The following is a 19729-nucleotide window of genomic DNA, read 5'->3' on the forward strand; positions in this document are numbered from 1 at the left end:
TGCAACATATTATTGCCATTAAATTGTTCGTTTAGTGATGACATTTATATTTATGACGAACGTGATCTAATTTATCTTAAATATAAATCAAATATATTTATTAATATTTTTAAATATTGTTTACAGTTTTTTGCATTTTATATAATTCTTCTTTTTCATTTTTGTAAGGATAATATATGCGTTGTAAAAATTATGTAATTTAAAAAGTGACAGCCTGTGTTCCGATTATTCAAATATAAACCATCATTTTATTTTTTTATTCGTGCTATATAAGAATCTAAATTTTATATTTCAAATTTGCATGTAGCTACGTTAATTTAAAAAATTTGATGCGATATTTAATTTACATTTAATTTAAATTTATTGATTTAGTATCGCAACTGACAGAATGTTTCGTAAGTCCAGGTATATTTCTAGCATGTGTTTATTTACATAATTTTAAAATTTTTTCGTTATATACATAAATGTTATTATAGTAAAACACAACGTAAGAAATTCAAGTAACACCTAATGAAATTTATAGACTCAAGATTATAATAATACTAATGAATTATCATTGCAAAATTACATATTATAAATCACGCGGCGTTATAATTATGTCAATCTAAATATTGATTATATAATATGCAAAATTTTTCAAGTTTTCTTACAGGCAGTATCTCCGCTGGAAAAATCTTTCGGTGGAATTTTTATCTTTCTTTATATTTTCATGTTTCACATAAATTATTTGAACATGAAAAACAGGTTTCTTATGAGACTAAGATTTTACTATAACTGATAAAACTACTTCAAATAAAAAATGATGTGTTTAAATTTAATTATATAATTGTATTATGAGAGAGAAGTAATTATTTTTGTGTGTTTATATAGTACATTATAAGTGTCAAAATACATTATAGGTGTTTACTTTTAGGTGTTTACAGTCGATTAATTTAAATATTAAAAGTTTTCTGAAAAAATCTTTTATATAAAAATTATTGGGTTTAAAATTGACATAATATCGTGACCTAAAATTGGCTTTGTGACATTTTTCAAAGAGAAATATTTAGAAGACTACTTTGTTTTTTTTAATGAAACTATTCTATTTTTATAACATAAATTGATTTCTCGCAATATCCTGCACAAAATAATGTAAAAGTTGTATAGTCAAAATGTGAATAGTTTACGAGATATATTTTATACTTAATTTGACATAATCTCATATGAACTGTGAAATATCTCGTAAAATATTTATTTTTCAATAATTTTATATGTAAAATAATGAAAGAAATCAATTGATCTAAAAAAAATACATAGTTCTTTTCAAGAAAATGTATGTAATATACTAGCAGCTACATATTTCTTAAAAATAATTTTAGAAAATAAATTAAATAAATTTTTTCACAAATTATGAATTGCTTTGTATAATTAAACGATTCATATATTCATATTTTGATATGGTTTCTATAATATTATTTACAGAATATTCTTATTCAAAAATCGAAATATGAGTACCTATATCAGCTACTTGGTGTATTAAATATTTATAGAATTAACAATTTTTTTGCCTCCATCTTAACAATTAAATTTTTTTAATTTGAAATCGATTTTATAATGAACCTATTTTTAAATGAATTACACATATTCGAAAGATTAACTCATCATTAATTATTATTGATTAGTTATTGAGCTGAAATCAATATAAATGAGAGAAAGAGGACATACAGATTTCTTTAAAAATGTAGGTCAAAAAAATGTATCGCTTAGCGATATTAACTTTGAATTTTAAAGCTCTATTAATTTTTTTAATATCATATGGTTTTCGTGATACTATTTGTAGTATATTTTTTACTTGATAATTGAAATGAGTATATCAGCTACTTGGAGCATTAAAAATTTATAAAATTGACAATTTTTTCGCTTGCACATTAATAATTATTTTTATTTAATTTTAAATACATTTTTTAATAAATCAATTTTTAAATGAATTAAATATAATTAAAAGATTATTTTTTCATTAATCATTATTGCATAGTTATTGAGCTGAACAATACCAAATGAGCGAAGGAGGACATACAGGTATCTTTAAAAAATGTTGGAAAATCATGTGTCGCTTATCGAAATTGACTTTGAAATTTAAAACTTTATTTATTTTCCTAAAACAATATAATATTTAGAATAATAAATTTAGTCAATATCTGACATTGTGCTTCAGTCATCGTTTGTATACAACCAGATTAAGATATCCATCCAGATTAATATTTCACATCCATTTCGTCGTGAGAAAAAATTTGTTTAGAAATATTTGCTTCTCGTTTTATTTTGTAAGTACATTATCGTCCTGATTCTCTTCTTTTTTAAAGACTCTTTTATTTCATATAATGCAAAATACTGCGCAATTTAGCTATTATATTTACGAGAAAATTTTCAATATATTATTGAGTTTCTACAAATATTTATCGTTGTACAAAATGTGCACAAAAGATTGATAAATCGCAAAATGTATTTATTTATTGTTTCTTGCTTGTCTTCGTAGGTCATTTTACAAGCGGTTGGAAATGTCCGACAGAAGAAAATGTATAGAGAAACTTCTCGCAGTAGGTAATAAACTTGAGATAGCAGCAAGAGAAGTTGAGCGAACAAATTTGTCTGTGAAAGACGTGGCAGAAAGCCATGGACTCCAATGCGCAGTTTTAGATCTAAAAATACATATTAGAGAAAGCAAAAAGCAGTTTAACGACTATAGACAAAAAGTACATTTAGCAGTAAGAGACATTATCGAAGGAGGTTTATCATGTCAAACAGTTTCAAAGCGATATGAAATTTGTATAAATACGGTAATGGCTGAATTAAACGAAGCCTATCGTCAAAAGCTTAACAATTACAAATATGATAGATATGACTTTTTTCACAAGAGGTTCTTTACATACGTACAAGAGGAAACACTTTTGGAATCTCTGAAAACTTGGGAAAGTGAATCATCGCAATCTACTTGTACTTGCCAGCTTTGCGCCTTGGAACATCTATTGACACTTGGTCGAGAGTTTGCCCAACATAAGAATATAGAATGGCCATCCGATTCAGGGGAAGATTGTGTTACTTCTGTAGAAATTAGCTGGTTGATAGATTTCGAAATGAGGTACAGCGATGAAATTTCCAACTCGTTCAAGCCTAAAGAAAGTTGCTTGAAACAAACAGACGAGTCAGCAAACGAGTAGCAAACCACATCTTTTGTATAATATGACAAGTTGTTTAATTAATATGACTGCCGGACTGATAGAAGTATAGTTATTTGTAGCAAAGAAAAATTGATCGATCAATCAAATTGTATTATTGATAAAATGTCCATATAAAATCTCAGAATTCATAACAGTCATTATGAATTAAAATCCGTGGTTTTAACAGTAGCTTTGGAATAAAAAGTAATAATCAATTAATAACTTATATGTATCTCGGTTTTTTGTTTTATAAAGATTTTTATATTAAAAATATTTTTAATTTCTTATGTCTGCATGATCAATATGATTATAACATGATAAAACGTGTTTGGACTGCTTTGATAAAAACCTCCGCTTAATTTTTCAAACAATATTTCTAAATAAGTAATATATTATATTAATGTATATTTAAGTTAAATAGAAATAATTCTTATACATATTTTATAAAAAATGATATATTATACTTAGTTTAATTATGTAACAATCAAATGTATCTTGAAAACAATGAATAAACTTTTAATATGACATCTACGAAGCTTTCAATGGTTATACAGATATAATAGAAACATACTCTTGAAAAATACGTGCCTGCTTTTGATTGATTTATTAATACATTGATTATGTATAAAAAGACGAGCACATTTCAATAAGCAAACTATCTAACAATAAGTTCCTCGATTTGATCAGTTAATTAAATTGCAACATATTATTGCCATTAAATTGTTCGTTTAGTGATGACATTTATATTTATGATGATCTAATTTATCTTAAATAAAGTCAAACATATTTGTTAATATTTATTAATATTGTTTACAGTTTCCTGCATTTTATATAAATCTTCTTTTTCATATTTGTAAGTAAAATACGCGTTGTAAAAATTATGTAATATAAAAAAAGACAGCTTGTTATTATGTCTTGCAATTATTCAAATATAAACCATCATTTTAATTTTTCATTTGTACTATATAAAAATCTAAATTTTCATTTTTCTAACTTGCATGTATAGCTATGTAGTTGCATGTATAGCTATGTAATTTAAGAGAATATGATGATATTTAATCTTGATTTAATTTACATTTATTGAAAAAGAAAAGAAATTTAAAAGAAATTACACATAAATTAGACGTCGAAAGATTAACTCATCATTAATCATTATTGCATAGTTATTAAGCTAAACTCGATATAAATGAGAGAAAGAGAACATACAGATTTCTTTAAAAATGTAGAAAAAAACATATGTTTCGCTTAGTGAAATTGACTTCCAGTTTTAAAACTCTGTTTATTTTCGTAATACAATACAATACTTGGAAGCTTGAATTTAGTCAATATCTGATATTGTGCTTTAGTTATAATTTGTATACAACCAGATTAAGATATATCCATTACATCCGTTTCATCGTGAGGAAAAATTTATTTAGAAAAATTTCCATCTTGTTTTATTTTGTAAGTACATTAATCGTCATAATTTTCTTCTTTTTTAATTAAAGATTTTTCCAAATAATGCAAAGTATAGCGTCATATTTTGCTACTATTTAGTTATTATTAAGTTTTTATAAGGACAGTTTGTAGTTTTTACAAAAAGTGCACAAAAGAATGAAATCACAGAGGATAAAAGTCGCTATAAAACAATTTTACAATCTTGCGATATTGCAACTTTTACATTACATATTACATAATTGTGCAACATGTATTTTATTTTTTGTTTCTTGCTTCTCTTTGTAGATCATTTTACCAGCAAAAATGGAAGTAAATGTTTGGAAAGCAGAAATAGCGAAACATCTCGCATTATGTAACAAGCTCGGGATAGCAGCAAGAGAAGTCGAGCAAACAGATTTACCTGCGAAATACATGGCAAAAGAATATAAACTCGACTGCGCAATTTTATATGGAAAATTATATATTAAAAAATGCAGAAGGAAGTTTAACGATGAAAGACAAAGGGTCCATGCTGCAGTAAAAGACGTTATCAAAAGTGGTTTATCAAATTTCACAGTTTCACAGAATTATAGTATTCATTTCAATGAGGTAGACGATGAAGTAAACAAAGCCCGAATTCAAGGTCTTAACAATTACAAATATGATAGATATGACGAAGCTAAAACATTATTTACATACGTGCAAGAGGAAACACTTTTGGAATCTCTGATAAACTGGAGAAGCGAATCATCGCCATCCACTTGTTCTTGTCAGCTTTGCGCCTTGGAACACTTATTAACACTTGCTCGCGCATTTGCGCAACATAATAATATAAAATGGTTATCCGACTTGATGGAAAATGATCTTATTACTTCTCGGGAACTGAGCTGGTTGAGAAATTATGTAATGTGGTACACCGACGAAATTTCCAACTTCTTCAAGCCTATAAAAAGTTGTTTGAAACGAACAGAGTAGCAAACTACAACTTTTGTTTAATATGACGATTTGATATGACGTTTCCGAATTGTGCTAAGTATAGTTATTAAATTTTGTAGCAAAGAAGTTAGGAATTTAAGTCTATAATTTCAAAAATAGTTTTGGAATAAAAAGTAATACTTAATCAATATAATTGAAATGTATATCTGATTTTGTATTACAAAAAATTTTCATATTATAAATATTTTTTATTTCACATGTTTATATAGTTGAAATAATTATAACACGTTTTTGGGCTACTTCGACGAAAACTTCAGATTAATTTTTCAAACAATAGTTTTATATGCTTGATTTAAATAAAATTATTAGTTTCTTATTATTGTATATGTATAAATTTGAATTATACAATACATCTTCTTCAGTAAAATTAATCGTTAGGTTAATAGTAGATTTTATAAAATGAAGTAATACATTTTATAAAAATATTTCTGCACATACACAAATACACACACTATAAATAATTTTTATCAATTATAATGATAAAATATATTAATTTGTATATTTTTATTAGAGCTGTCATTTATGACATATATGTGATATTTTTGACAGATTAGATGCTCTTAGGAAATATGTATTATCTAGTGTCGCGAAAGTCTTGAGATCACACACATATATGAATTAAAAGTTACTTTTAAAATTGAATATTACATAGAAATTTTTTTTTAATAATTATATGTACGTATTATATCTAGAAATTATTTTTTAAAAATTTATATGTACGTATTATATATAGAGATTATTTTTTAAAAATTATCTGATTTTGGCAAAACTTTTATATTATATAATTAGTAATGCATTGATTCTAATTACTGTATGCTATATAATGAACTATTATATTACGTTAGTTATTATATAAGAATTTTTATTTTGAGTTTTAGAAAATGTATTATCTAGTGTCGCAGAAGTCTTGAGATCACACACATGAATGAATATTATAAGTTATTTTTAAGATTGCATATTACATATAATTTTTTGAAAATAATTATAGGTATGTATTATAAATTTATAAAGATAATTATTTTAGATAAAATTTTCTGATTTTGGCAAAAATTTTTATTTTATATAATTAGTGATGCATTAATTCTTATTATTAATATATGCTATATATAATAAACTATTATATTTTGTTAATTAATATTCAATTATTATTATTCAATCGAAGTAAATAGTTTAATATATACATATATTATGATAATATATATTTTAGTTAAATAAGAATATTTTTTATATTTGATTTTAAAAATAATGTATTATATTTAATTAGTGTAATTATGTAACATTCAAATTCTTGAAAACGATAAATAAATTTATAACATGACTTCACGAAGTTTTCAATGATTATATACAGATATAATTGAAATATACTTGAAAAATACACGTGTCTGCTTTCGAGTGACTTTTTCATACATAGATTATGTATAAAAAAAGAGCACATTTCAATAAACAAACTAACTAAGTTTCTCGACTTGATTATTTGATTAAATTGCAACATATTATCGCCATTAAAATGTTCGTTTAGTAATGACATTTATATTTAAGCTGGACGTGATCTAAGTTATCCTAATAAATAAAATCAGACAAATTTATTAATATTATGAAATACTGTTTACAATTTGTAGTGCATTTTATATAAATCCTTTTTTTATAATAACATAGTATTATAAGAAAAATACACGTTGTGAAATTTATGTAATATGTATAAAGAATGACAACCTGTTACTTTGTGTTCCAATTTTTCAAATATAAACTATTATTTTAATTTTTTATTTGTGCTAAGAATTTAAATTTTATTTTTTAAATTTGCATGTAGCTACGTAGTTAATTTTTCAATAATATGATAATATTTAATTTATTGAATTTATTGAATTAATATCGCTACTGACTAAATGTTTCGGAATTTCGGATATTATAGCACGTATCTATTTACAGAATTTTCATATATTTTTTTGTCATATACATAATTGTATTATAGTAAAACAACTCAAGGAATTCAAGTAACGTTTAACAATAGACTTAAGATTATAATAATACTAATAAATTATTATTGCATAATTCACACATTGTAAATCGCACGACATTATTATTATGTAAATCTGAATATTGATTATAAAATATGCAAAATCTTCCAAGTCCTCTTACAGGCAATATCTCAGGTGGAAAAACTTCCAGGGAATTTTTTATCTTTCTATATATTTTTATGTTTTATACAGATTTAAATGAGAAATAAAGAATTAAAAAGACTAGCGACATAATTTTTTCTTTCCTTTGCAAGCATATATATATATTGTTGCTCTATTTTACAAAATAAACTTATATAAATCTTGAAATAAAAAAAAATATTTAAAATAAAAGAAAAAGATTAAATCGAAGTAGAAAATAATAATTAATTTGTACAAAGTAAAAAGATTTCTCATAATTGTAAGACTTTCCTATAAAATTGATTCTATAAAATTGATTAAATTGATTAAAAACTTTAAAGGAGAGAACGGTGTGTTTAAATTAAATTATATGATTGTATTATGAGAAATATAATTATTCTTGTGTTTATATAATACATTATAGGTGTTCAATTTTGAAGTTTACAATCGATTATAGCAGCAAGAGAAGTTGTGCGAATGGATTTACTTGTAAAATACGTGGCAGAAAAATATGGACTCGACTGCGCAATTTTAAATCTAAAAATAAATATTAGAAAAAATGAAAAACAGTTTAACGACTATAGACAAAAAGTTCATGCAGCGGTAAGAGACATTATCGAAAGAGGTTTATCACGTCGAAGAGTTTCAGAACATTATGGAATTAGTATAAACACGGTAATCGTTGAATTAAACAAAGCCCATTTTCAAAAGCTTAACAATTACAAATATGATAGATGTGACATATTTAACAAGAGATTATTTACATACGTGCAAGAAGAAACACTTCTGGAATCTCTGAAAAATTGGCAGAGTGAATCATCGTAATCTACTTGTACTTGCCAGCTTTGCGCCTTGGAACATCTATTGATACTTGCTCGAGAGTTTGCCCAACATAAGAATATAGAATGGCCAACCGACTTGGAAGAGAATAGGTTTACTTCTGCGGACATTAGCTGGTTGAAAGACTTTGTAACGTGTTTCAGCGAGGCAGGTTTTAACTCGTTCAAGGCTATAGAAAGTTGCTTGAGACAAACATCAGCAAACGAGTTGCAAATTATAACTTTTGTTTATTGAGACGATTTGTCTAATATGACGTTTTCGAATTGCTAAGTAGTTATTAGATTTTGTAGCACAAGTGTTAGGAATTAATTTTATAATTTCAAAAATAGCTTTAAAATTAAAAGTAACACTCAATCAAAATAATTTCAATGTATATCTGTTTTTTTTTTTTACAAAATATTTCTATATTATAAATATTTTTAATTTCTCACATATCTCCACATAATCGAAATGATTATAACACGATAAAGTTTTTGGGCTACTTCGACAAAAACCTCCGGTTAATTTTTAAAACAATAGCTCTAAGTGATTGATGTAAATAAAATTATTAATTTTATATTATTGTATATGTAAAAATTGGAAGTATACAATTCATTTTCTTTTGTAAAATTATTTGTCGATTTAGAAAATATATTATCTATTTTGATGATTGACTATTATATATATATTTTTTTCTTGACTGTATGTATTATTTTAAATATGTATTATAAAATAGGGATAATTATATTTTAGAATAATTTTCTAATTTTGGCGATAACTTTTATTTCATATAATTAGTGATGCAATGATTTTTATAATTACTGTATTTTATATAATATTTTATTAAAATGTTCTATATACTGTTTTCTATATAACAATTCTATTATATTACGTTACTTATTATTCAATTTCGTCGATTATAATAAATGATAGTTCAGTATATACGAGGCGCATTTTTAAAGTAAGGTCCGTTTTGAAATAAAAAAAGGATCTTAACTTGTGATGACGTTTAGTGATGACATTTATATTTATGATGTGTGTGTGTGTGTGCGTGCGCGTGCGTGCGTGTGTGTGTGTGTGTGAGACGTGATCTAATTTATCTTAAATAAAATAAAATATATTTATTAATAATATTGTTTAAATATATTGTTTAAAGTTTTCTGTATTTTATAAAAATTTCTTTTTCATTGTAAAATAATATATTGTAAGAAAAATACGCGTTGTAAAAATTACGTAATATAAAAAATGACAGCTTGTTATCATTTTAATTTAAACACATTAAACTGTCAAAAAATAATTGTATAAAATGTGTCATAGAAAAATGATATAATAAAGATATGGAAATGTTTATATTGAATCAATTAATTTATTAAATAATTATAGTAAGTAATTTTTAATAATATTAATAAAACATTTTGATATTTACATTTTTATAAGATGTTTTACTTTTTACATGTATATGATATTTTTATAATTAGATGCTCATCGCGTTCTAATGTTAATTTTCTTCAACAAAGCATTTATTATATTTTTATTATTAACACAGATTAATTATCACATCTGCATATAATAAATAAAATTGTTTTTATAAATAATTTGTTAATGTAAAAATACAAAATTAAAGTATATCGAGAATAAAATTGATGTTAAATTGGACGAAATTTTACTTATTATATGCGATGTATTGCGCTTTAATACGCAAATTTGAAAATATCTAATTAATAATAATTGATCTTTTCATTCTAATTATCTCTATATTATTCTAATTATCTTCTATATAAATTACTGTAGCTTCAACATTTTAATATAAGGATTTTTATTTTAAGTCTTAGAAAATGTATTATTGAGTGTCGCGAAAGTTTTGAGATCACACACACATATATGAGTATTAAAAGTATTTTTCAAGATTGAATATTACATATAATTTTATTTTAAAATAGTTATATGTATGTATTATAAATTTATAGAGATAGTTATTTCAGAAGAATTTTCTGATTTTGGCGATAACTTTTATTTTATGTAATTAAATGATGCAGTGATTCTTATAGTTACTGTATGCTAAATAATAAACTATTATATTACGTTAGTTATTATTCAATTTCGTCAATCAAAATAAATGACAGTTTATTATATACTTACATATATAATATTAATGTATGTTTCAGCTAAATATATAAAAACAAAATTAAAGTATATCGAAAATAGAAATAATGATAAATTGGAAGATATTATCCTATGCGATATACTTCGCTCGAATACACAAGTTTGAGAAAATCTAATTGATAAATTTTACATTATTCTAATTATCTACTTAAAAAATTACTATAAATTCACCATTTTAATATAAGGATTTTTAATTCAAAAATTAGAAAATATATAATATTATCTAGCGTCGCGGAGAAGTTTTGAGATCACACACACGTGTATGAGTTATACAAGTAATGTTGACGATTTAATAATGAATATAATTTATTTTTCTCTTGACTACCTATATTAGTATTATTATAAATTTATAGAGATAATTATTTTTAAAAAATTATCTGATTGTGGCGAAAACTTTTATTTTATATAATGAGTGATACATTGATTTTTACAATTACTGTATGCAATATAACAAGATATTATATTATTTTACTTATTATTATTTTTGATTCCGTCAATCGAAGTAAATGACGGTTTAATATATATATGTATTATATTAATGTATATTTCAGTTAAATAAGAATATTTCTTATATTTTATAAAAAATGATGTATTATACTTAATCAGTTTGATTATATAACAATTAAATTCTTGATAACGATAAATTAACTTTTAATATGACTTTTACAAAGTTTTTAATGATATACAGATATAATTAAAACATACTTGAAAAATACACGTGCCTACTTAAGTAAAAGTAAAAAAAAACTAAGCTTATTTCAATAAGCAAACTAACAGTTATGTCAGCTTGTAATTTACGTGTTGCAATTATGCAAAAATATTCATTTTAAATTTTATTCGTACTATATAAGAATCTAAATTCTATTTTTCAAATTTGCATATTATGTAGTTAATTTAAAATGTATGATGATATTTAATTTACATTAATTTACATTTATTAAATTAATATCGCAACTGACGGAATGTTACGTAAATCCGGATATATTTACAACACACGTATTTATTTACGGAATTTTAATAATTTTGTTATATACATAAATGTTATTATAATAAAACACAACGCAAGGAATTCAAGTAACGTCTAACGAAATTTATAGACTCGAGATTATAATAATACTAATGAATTATTGTTGCAAAATTACACATTGTAAATCGCTCAATATTATATAATTATGTAAATCTGAATATTAATTATAAAATATGCAAAACTTTCCAAGTTTTCCAAATTTTTATCTTCCTTTTTTTATGTTTCACATAGATAATTTGAAGAAGAAAAAACGAGATTCTCCTGGAACATGTCAAACTAACAATAAGACTTTACTATTACTGATAAAAATACTTCAAATAGAGAATATAATCTGTTTAAATTCAATTATAGGATTGTATTATGATGTATTATGAGAGAGAAGTATATAATTATTCTTGTGCGTTTATATAATACATTATAAATGTCGAAATACATTATAGGTGTCCAATTTTTAAGTTACAGTCGATTATCTTAAAAATAAAAAATTTTCTGGATAAATGTTTCGTATAAAAATTATTCGAAAAGACATAATATCCTAAAATTGGCATTGTGGGATTTTTTAAAGAAAAGTATTTAGAAATCAACTTAGTTTTTTTAAAATGAAACTATTCTATTTTTTATTACATAAATCGATTTCTCACAATATTCGGCATAAAAAGTTATAAGAGTAGGTTGGCCAAAAAGTTAATAGTTTACGAGATATGTTATATTTTTATTTGACATAATCCCACATAAACTATGAAATATCTTGTAAAATATTTATTTTTTGATAAACTTAATCATAATATTATTATGCGCAAAATAATGAAAGAAATCAATTGATATAAGGAATACACAAAGTTCCTATCAAGAAAATGTATGTAATTTATACTAGCAGCTACATACTTTTTAAAAATAATTTAAATAAATTGTCTCATAAATAATGAATTGCTTTGAATAATCAAACAATTTATATATTCATATTTTGATATGGCTTTTATGATACTATTTGTAGAATATTTCTTATTCGAAGATCGAAATATGCGTATATCAGCTACTTGGTATTTAAAATTTTTAGAATTAAGAATTTTGATTGCATCTTAACAATTATATTTAAAAAATTTTAAATCAATTTTTAAATAAATCTATTTTTAAATGAATTACTCATAATCGAAAAATTAACTCATCATTAATTATTATTGCATAGTTATTGAGCTGAATTTAATATAAATGAGAAAAAGAGGACATACAGATTTTTTAAAAAATGTAGGGAAAAAATTGTTTAGCTTAGCGAAACCTACGTGTTTTAAAGCTCTATTTATTTTCTTTATACAATACAAAACTTGGAACTTTGAATTTAGTCAACATCTGACATTGTGCTTTAGTCATCGTTTATATACAACTAAATTAAGATATCCATTACATCCGTTTCATCGTGAACAAAAATTTATTTCAAAATATTTGCATTGCGACTTATCTTGTAAGTACACTATAGTCTCAATTCTTTTCCTTTTTAATACTGCAAAGATATTTTTTACTTAAATAATGCAAAATAAAGTGTAATTAACTATTTTTATTTACAAAAAAATTTTTAATATATTATGAGTTTCTGTAGGTATAATTTATAGTTATAACAAAAAAGATACAAAAAAGATACAAAAAAAAGATACAAAAAAAATACAAAAGATTGAGACATCGCAAGATGAAAGTCGCTAAATGTCAACTTTACAATCTTGGTATATTGCAACTTTTACATAATTGCGCAACATGCATTTATTTTTCGTTTCTTACTTCTTTTTGCAGATCATTTTATTAGCGAAAATGGAAACGTATGACAAGACAATAGTAATAATAGAACATCTCTTACTAAATAATTTTTTCGCGATAGCAGCAAGAAAAGTTGAGCGAACGGATTTACCTGTGAGATACGTGGCAGAAAAATATGGACTCGACTGCGCAATTTTAAATCTAAAAGTAGATATTAAAAAACGTAAAAGGAAGTTTGATGATGAAAGACCAAAATTCCATGCAGCAATAAAAGATGTATATAAAAAAAATTTAACATATGACTGCGTTTCAAAACATTATGGAATTTGTATAAATGATTTAATCGCTGAAGCAAACAAAGTCAATTCTCAAGGGCTTAACAATTACAAATATGACAGATATGATAAATGTGACGCAAGATTTACATACGTGCAAGAGGAAACACTTTTGGAATCTCTGGTAAACTGGAAAAGCGAATCATCGCCATCCACTTGTACTTGTCAGGTTTGCGCCTTGGAACACCTATTAACAGTTGCTCGCGAGTTTGCCCAACGTAATAATATAGAATGGCCATCCGATTTAGGGAATGATCTTATTACTTCTGTGGAAATTGGCTGGTTGAAAGATTTCGTAATGAGGTACACCGATGAAATTTCTAATTGGTTCAAACCTTTCGAAAATTGCTTGAAACTAGGATTAGACGAGTTTATGACATTTTATATGACGTTTTATGACGTTTGATGTCGTTTTATGACGTTTTTATGACGTTTCCAAATTGTTATTAGATTTTGTAGCAAAGTAATATTGATCCATCAATGAAATTTGTAACGTTGATGAAAAATGTCCATATATAGAATCTCAGAATTCACAACTGTCTTTATAAATTTAAGTGTGTCGTTTTAAAAGTAGCTGTGAAAAAAAAGTAATAATCAATATTTTATATGTGTATCTGTTTTTTATTACAATGATTTCTATTGTATATTACACATATTTTTAATTTCTCATGTCTGTATGATCGAAATGATTATAATAACATGATAAAAGTGATTGGACTACTTTGACAAAAACCTCCGATTGATTTTTTAAACAATATTTCTAAATAATAATTAATGTAGAAATTTGAAATATACGATGCATTTTATTGCGTAAAATTAATCGCCGATTAACAGTAGCAGATTTTATGTGCATAAAATAATATAATACATTTTATAAAAAATGTTCTGCACACACACACACACATATTTCTGCAAAATATAAGATAATATATGTCAGAGATTTTATTATTATTTATACATTACTTATACATTGCTTATAATGTATTATTAAATTAATAATAATAATATTACAATTAATTTAATATATATTATATATTATATATTATATATTGTATATTATATATTATATATTATTATATTATAACATAATAATAATAATATATCCTGTAAAAATTTTACATTGGAACTTCTAATGCGTTACACATCAAATTATTGAAATTTAATTATATAATATTTTAATAAAAGAAAAATAATTACTAAATGTATACAGAAAAATAATATAATAGAGATATAAAAATATATATATTAAATTAATTAATTTATTAAACAATTATATAAAATAATTTTTAATAATAATAATGATAAAATCTATTAATTCGTACATTTTTATAAGAGCTATCATTTATAAGTAACATCAGTTATAAGTGACATATGTGATATACTTGACAGTTAGATGCTCATCGCATTCTAAAGTCAATTTCATTTAACAAGAATTATTTCTATATATTATATATATTATAAATTATATATAATATATAACAATTATTATATTTATTATATAATAATAATAATAATATTAACATATACGAAATATTTACTTTAGAATTTATAACGCGTTACACATCCAATTGTCAAAATATAATTATATAAAGTGTGTCATGGAGAAATGATGTGGTAAAGATATGAAAATGTTTATATTGAATCAATTAATTCATTAAATAATCATAGTAAATTTTTAGTAATAATAATAATAAAACATTTTAATATTTACATTTATATAACAAATGTTATTTTTCACATGTATGTGATATTTTTGATAATTAGATGCTCATCGCGTTCTAATGTTAATTTCCTTTAACAATAAAATTTATTATATTTTTATTATTAACACAAATTAATTATCGGATTTACATATAAGTAAAATAGTTTATATTGTGTGTGTGTGTGTGTTTACAGTTTCCTGCATTTTAAATATTTTTCTTACTTTTCATTATAAATATTTTTATTTTATAATAACATAATATTGTAAAGAAAATAAGCGTTGTAAACATTACGTAATATAAAAAATGCCAACTCGTTATTATGCGTTGCAATTATTCAAATGTAAACCATCATTTTAATATTCTATTTGTACTATATAAGAATTTAATTTTATTTTCCAAATTTGCATGTAACTATGCAATTAATTTAAGAAAACATGATATTTAGTTTACATTTAATTTACATTTATTGAATTAATATCGCAATTGATTGAATGTTTCTGAAATCCAAATATTTATACCACGTATCTATTTACAGAATTTTTATATTTTTTGTCATATACATAATAATTATTAGAGTAAAACACAACGTAAGGAATGAAAGTAACGTCAAACGAAATTTATATAGACTAGAGATTATAATGATTATATATGAATTTTGCAATAAAAAAAAATATATTAAAAAAATTTTAAATAAAAATAAGATTAAATTGAAGTAAAAATAAGTAAGTTGAACAAGAAAAATTGGCCTCGTCTGATTGTAAGACTTTACACTTAAAACTGATACATTAAATTGAGATTACATTAAAATTGATAAAATTGATGAAATATTTCAAAGGAGAAAAACCGGTTTAAACTAAATTTAATGATTGTATTATGAAAAAGAAATAATTATTCTTGTGTTTATATAATACATTAGAGATATCCATTTGTAAAGTTTACAGTCGATTATCTTAAAAATATAATATTTTCGAGAAAAATTTTTCATATAAAAATTGTAGAGTTTCGAGGAGGACGTAATATCGTGATTTAGAATTGTCCTTGAGTAGCATTTTTTAAGATCATTTAGAGATCAATATCGATCTTTTTTAAATGGAACATTCTTATTTCTTTTTACATATGTATATCGATTTCTCGCAATATTCGGCATAAAAAGTTATAAGAGTAGGTTGCCCAAAAAGTGAATAGTTTACGAGATATTTTATATTTTAATTTGACAGAATTCCACATAAACTATGAAATATCTTGTACGATATTTATTTTTGGATAATTTAACTAATAATATTTTTATGCACAAAATTAATGAGGAATAAATTGATATAAAGAAAATACATAGCTATTTTCAAGAAAATGAACGTAATTTATTAGCAGTTGCACATTTTTTAAGAATAATGTAATAATTTTATAAATTCTCTGATAAATTTTAAATTACTTTGAATAATCGAACGATTCATACGTTCATATATATTTCTATGGTTTCAATTATATTATATACACAATATTTTTTATTCGACAATCGAAACATGAGTACATCAGCTAATTTGGTGTATTAAATATATATAAAATTAATAATATTTTCGCTTCTGTGCATCTTAACAATTATATTTAAAAAATTTTTTAAATATTTAATAAAATTTTTAATGAATCAATTTTTAAATGAATTACACGTAATTAAAAGTTTAACTCATCATTAATTATTATTTCATACAATTATTGAGCAACAACTCGATATCAACAATGAGCAAAACAAGACATACAGATTTTTATTAAAAATGTAGGAAAAAACATATGTTTTACTTATTGTTAACGAATTTTAAAACTCTATTTATTTTCCTAATATAATTGAATTCAGTCAATATCTGACATTGCTAGTCATCGTTTGTATACAACCAAATTAAGATATCCATTACATCCGTTTAGTCGAGAGGAAAAATTTATTTCGAAATATTTGCGTTTTATCTTGTATTTTATCTAAGTACAATATCGTTCTAATTCCTTTTCTTTTTAACTTTCAGAGATTTTTCTTTACTTCAAATGATACCACAAAATACACCGTAATTTATACCTATTATTTAATTATTATTAAGTTTCTATAAGTACAGTTTATAGTTTTTACAAAAGGCACATAAAAGATTGAGACGTCCCAAGATGAAAGTCGCTAAAAGTCGATTATACAATCTTGCAACTTTTACATAATTACGCTATGCACGCATTTATTTTTGTTTCTTGCTTCTCTTCGTAGGTCATTTTACTAGCGATTGGAAATGTCCGACAAAAGAAGATTAATAGCGGAACATCGCATTAAGTAAGAATCTCGGGATAGCAGCGAGAGAAGTTGAGCGAACAGATTTACCTGTATCATATGTAGCAGAAAAATATGAACTCGACTGCGCAACTTTAAATCTAAAAATAAATATTAGAAAGAGTAAACAAAAGTTTCACGAGGAAAGGCCCAAAATCCATGCTGCAGTAAGAGATGCTATTGATAAAGATTTAACATGTAAAAGCCTTTCAAAGCATTATGGAATTGATGCTGAAAATTTACGCGATGAAGTAAGAGAAGCTCGTTTGCAAGGGCTTAAAAATTACAAATATGACAGATACGACACACATGGTAGCAAAATAAAATTAGTTAAAGCTATAAGGTTCACATACTTGCAAGAGGAATCACTTTTGGAATGTTTGAAATATTGGATAAGTAAATCACCGCAATTTACTTGTACTTGCCAGCTTTGCGCCTTGGAACAACTATTAACACTTGCTCGCAAATATGCTCAACATAAGAATATAGAATGGCCATTCGACTTGGAGGAGAATACACTTATTTTTATAGAAATGTGCTGGTTGAAGGATTTCGAAATGAGGTACAGCGATGAAATTTTCAACTCGTTCAAGCCTATGGAAAGTTGCTTGAAACGAACAGAGTAGCAAACTACAACTTTTGTTTAAAAGAACGATTTGTTTAATATGACGTTTTTGAATTGCTAAGTAGTTATTATAGATTTTGTAACAAAGAAATATTGACCGATCAATAAAATTTGATGAAATGTCCATATAAAATCTCAGAATTCTTAACAGTCATTATGAATTTAATTGTAAATCTGTGGTATTAAAAGTAGTTTAAAATAAGAAGTAAACTCAATCAATAATTTATATCTGTTTATCATAAAATGTACATGTGTTATTTTTTTTTACATAGATTTCTATATTATATATATTTTTAATGTCTCATGAATGTATGATCGAAGTGGTTATAACATGATCAAAGGCGTTGGGCTAATTTGACCAAAATTTCCGGTTAATTTTTCATATTTTAATTTGTTATTTTTGACATATATGTGACATTTTTTTGTAGTTAAATTTTCATTGCGTTCTAATGTTAAATTCCTTCAACAAGACCGTTATTATATTTTCATTATTAACACAGATTAATTATCGGATCTGCATAATAATAAATAATAATAAATAAGTAAAATAGTTTTTATAATTAATTGTTTAATGTAGATAAACACATAATTAAAGTATCTCAAGAATGGAAATGATGATAGATTGGAACATATTATCCTTACCATGCAATGTACTTCGTTTTTATACGCAAGTATTAAATATATTGAGAAAATCTAATTGATAAACTGTACATTATTCTAATTATCTTTACATATAATTCTAATTATTTTTTTTTAAATTACTATAACTTAAACATTTTAATATATGGATTTAAGACTTGGAAAATATTATCTAGTGTAAATTATAAATAATTATTTTAGGAAAATTTTATGATGTTTGCGAAAACTTTTATTTTATATAATTAGTATGCATTGTTTTTTATAACTACTGTATGCTATATAATAATTTATTATATTACATTAGTTATTGTTCAGTTTCTCATTAACCGAAATGATGGTTTAGTATGTACATACATATAATATATTAATGTATATTTCAGTTAAATAAGAATGTTTCTTATATTTTATACAAAATAATGTCTTATACTTAGTTAGTTTAATCATGTAACAATCAAATTCTTGAAAACAATAAATAAACTTTTAATTTTAAATGTTAATTTTTTTTAACAAAAGATTTTCTTATATATTATACAATATAAATTATATATTATATATAATATTATATATATTTATATAATATATATATATATCATTTAAATATATATAAATATGTATTAAATATATAA

General features: G+C 23.6%; 1 long non-coding RNA gene across 1 annotated transcript in view; it reads right to left on the reverse strand.

Moving 5' to 3' along the window:
• Positions 1-2924: 2924 nt before the first annotated feature.
• LOC145945246 (uncharacterized) overlaps positions 2925-19729 on the reverse strand; it is a 59091-nt gene continuing 42286 nt past the window's right edge. Inside the window, exon 14 of the long non-coding RNA XR_014426806.1 lies at positions 2925-3163. This is a non-coding gene — a long non-coding RNA (uncharacterized LOC145945246). The remainder of the gene's footprint in view (positions 3164-19729) is intronic.

The sequence above is a fragment of the Prenolepis imparis genome, unplaced genomic scaffold (genome assembly GCF_030444845.1).
Source record: "Prenolepis imparis isolate NDT839.2.m4 unplaced genomic scaffold, iyPreImpa1.0 SCAF_14, whole genome shotgun sequence".
Classification (NCBI taxonomy): Eukaryota; Metazoa; Arthropoda; class Insecta; order Hymenoptera; family Formicidae; genus Prenolepis; species Prenolepis imparis.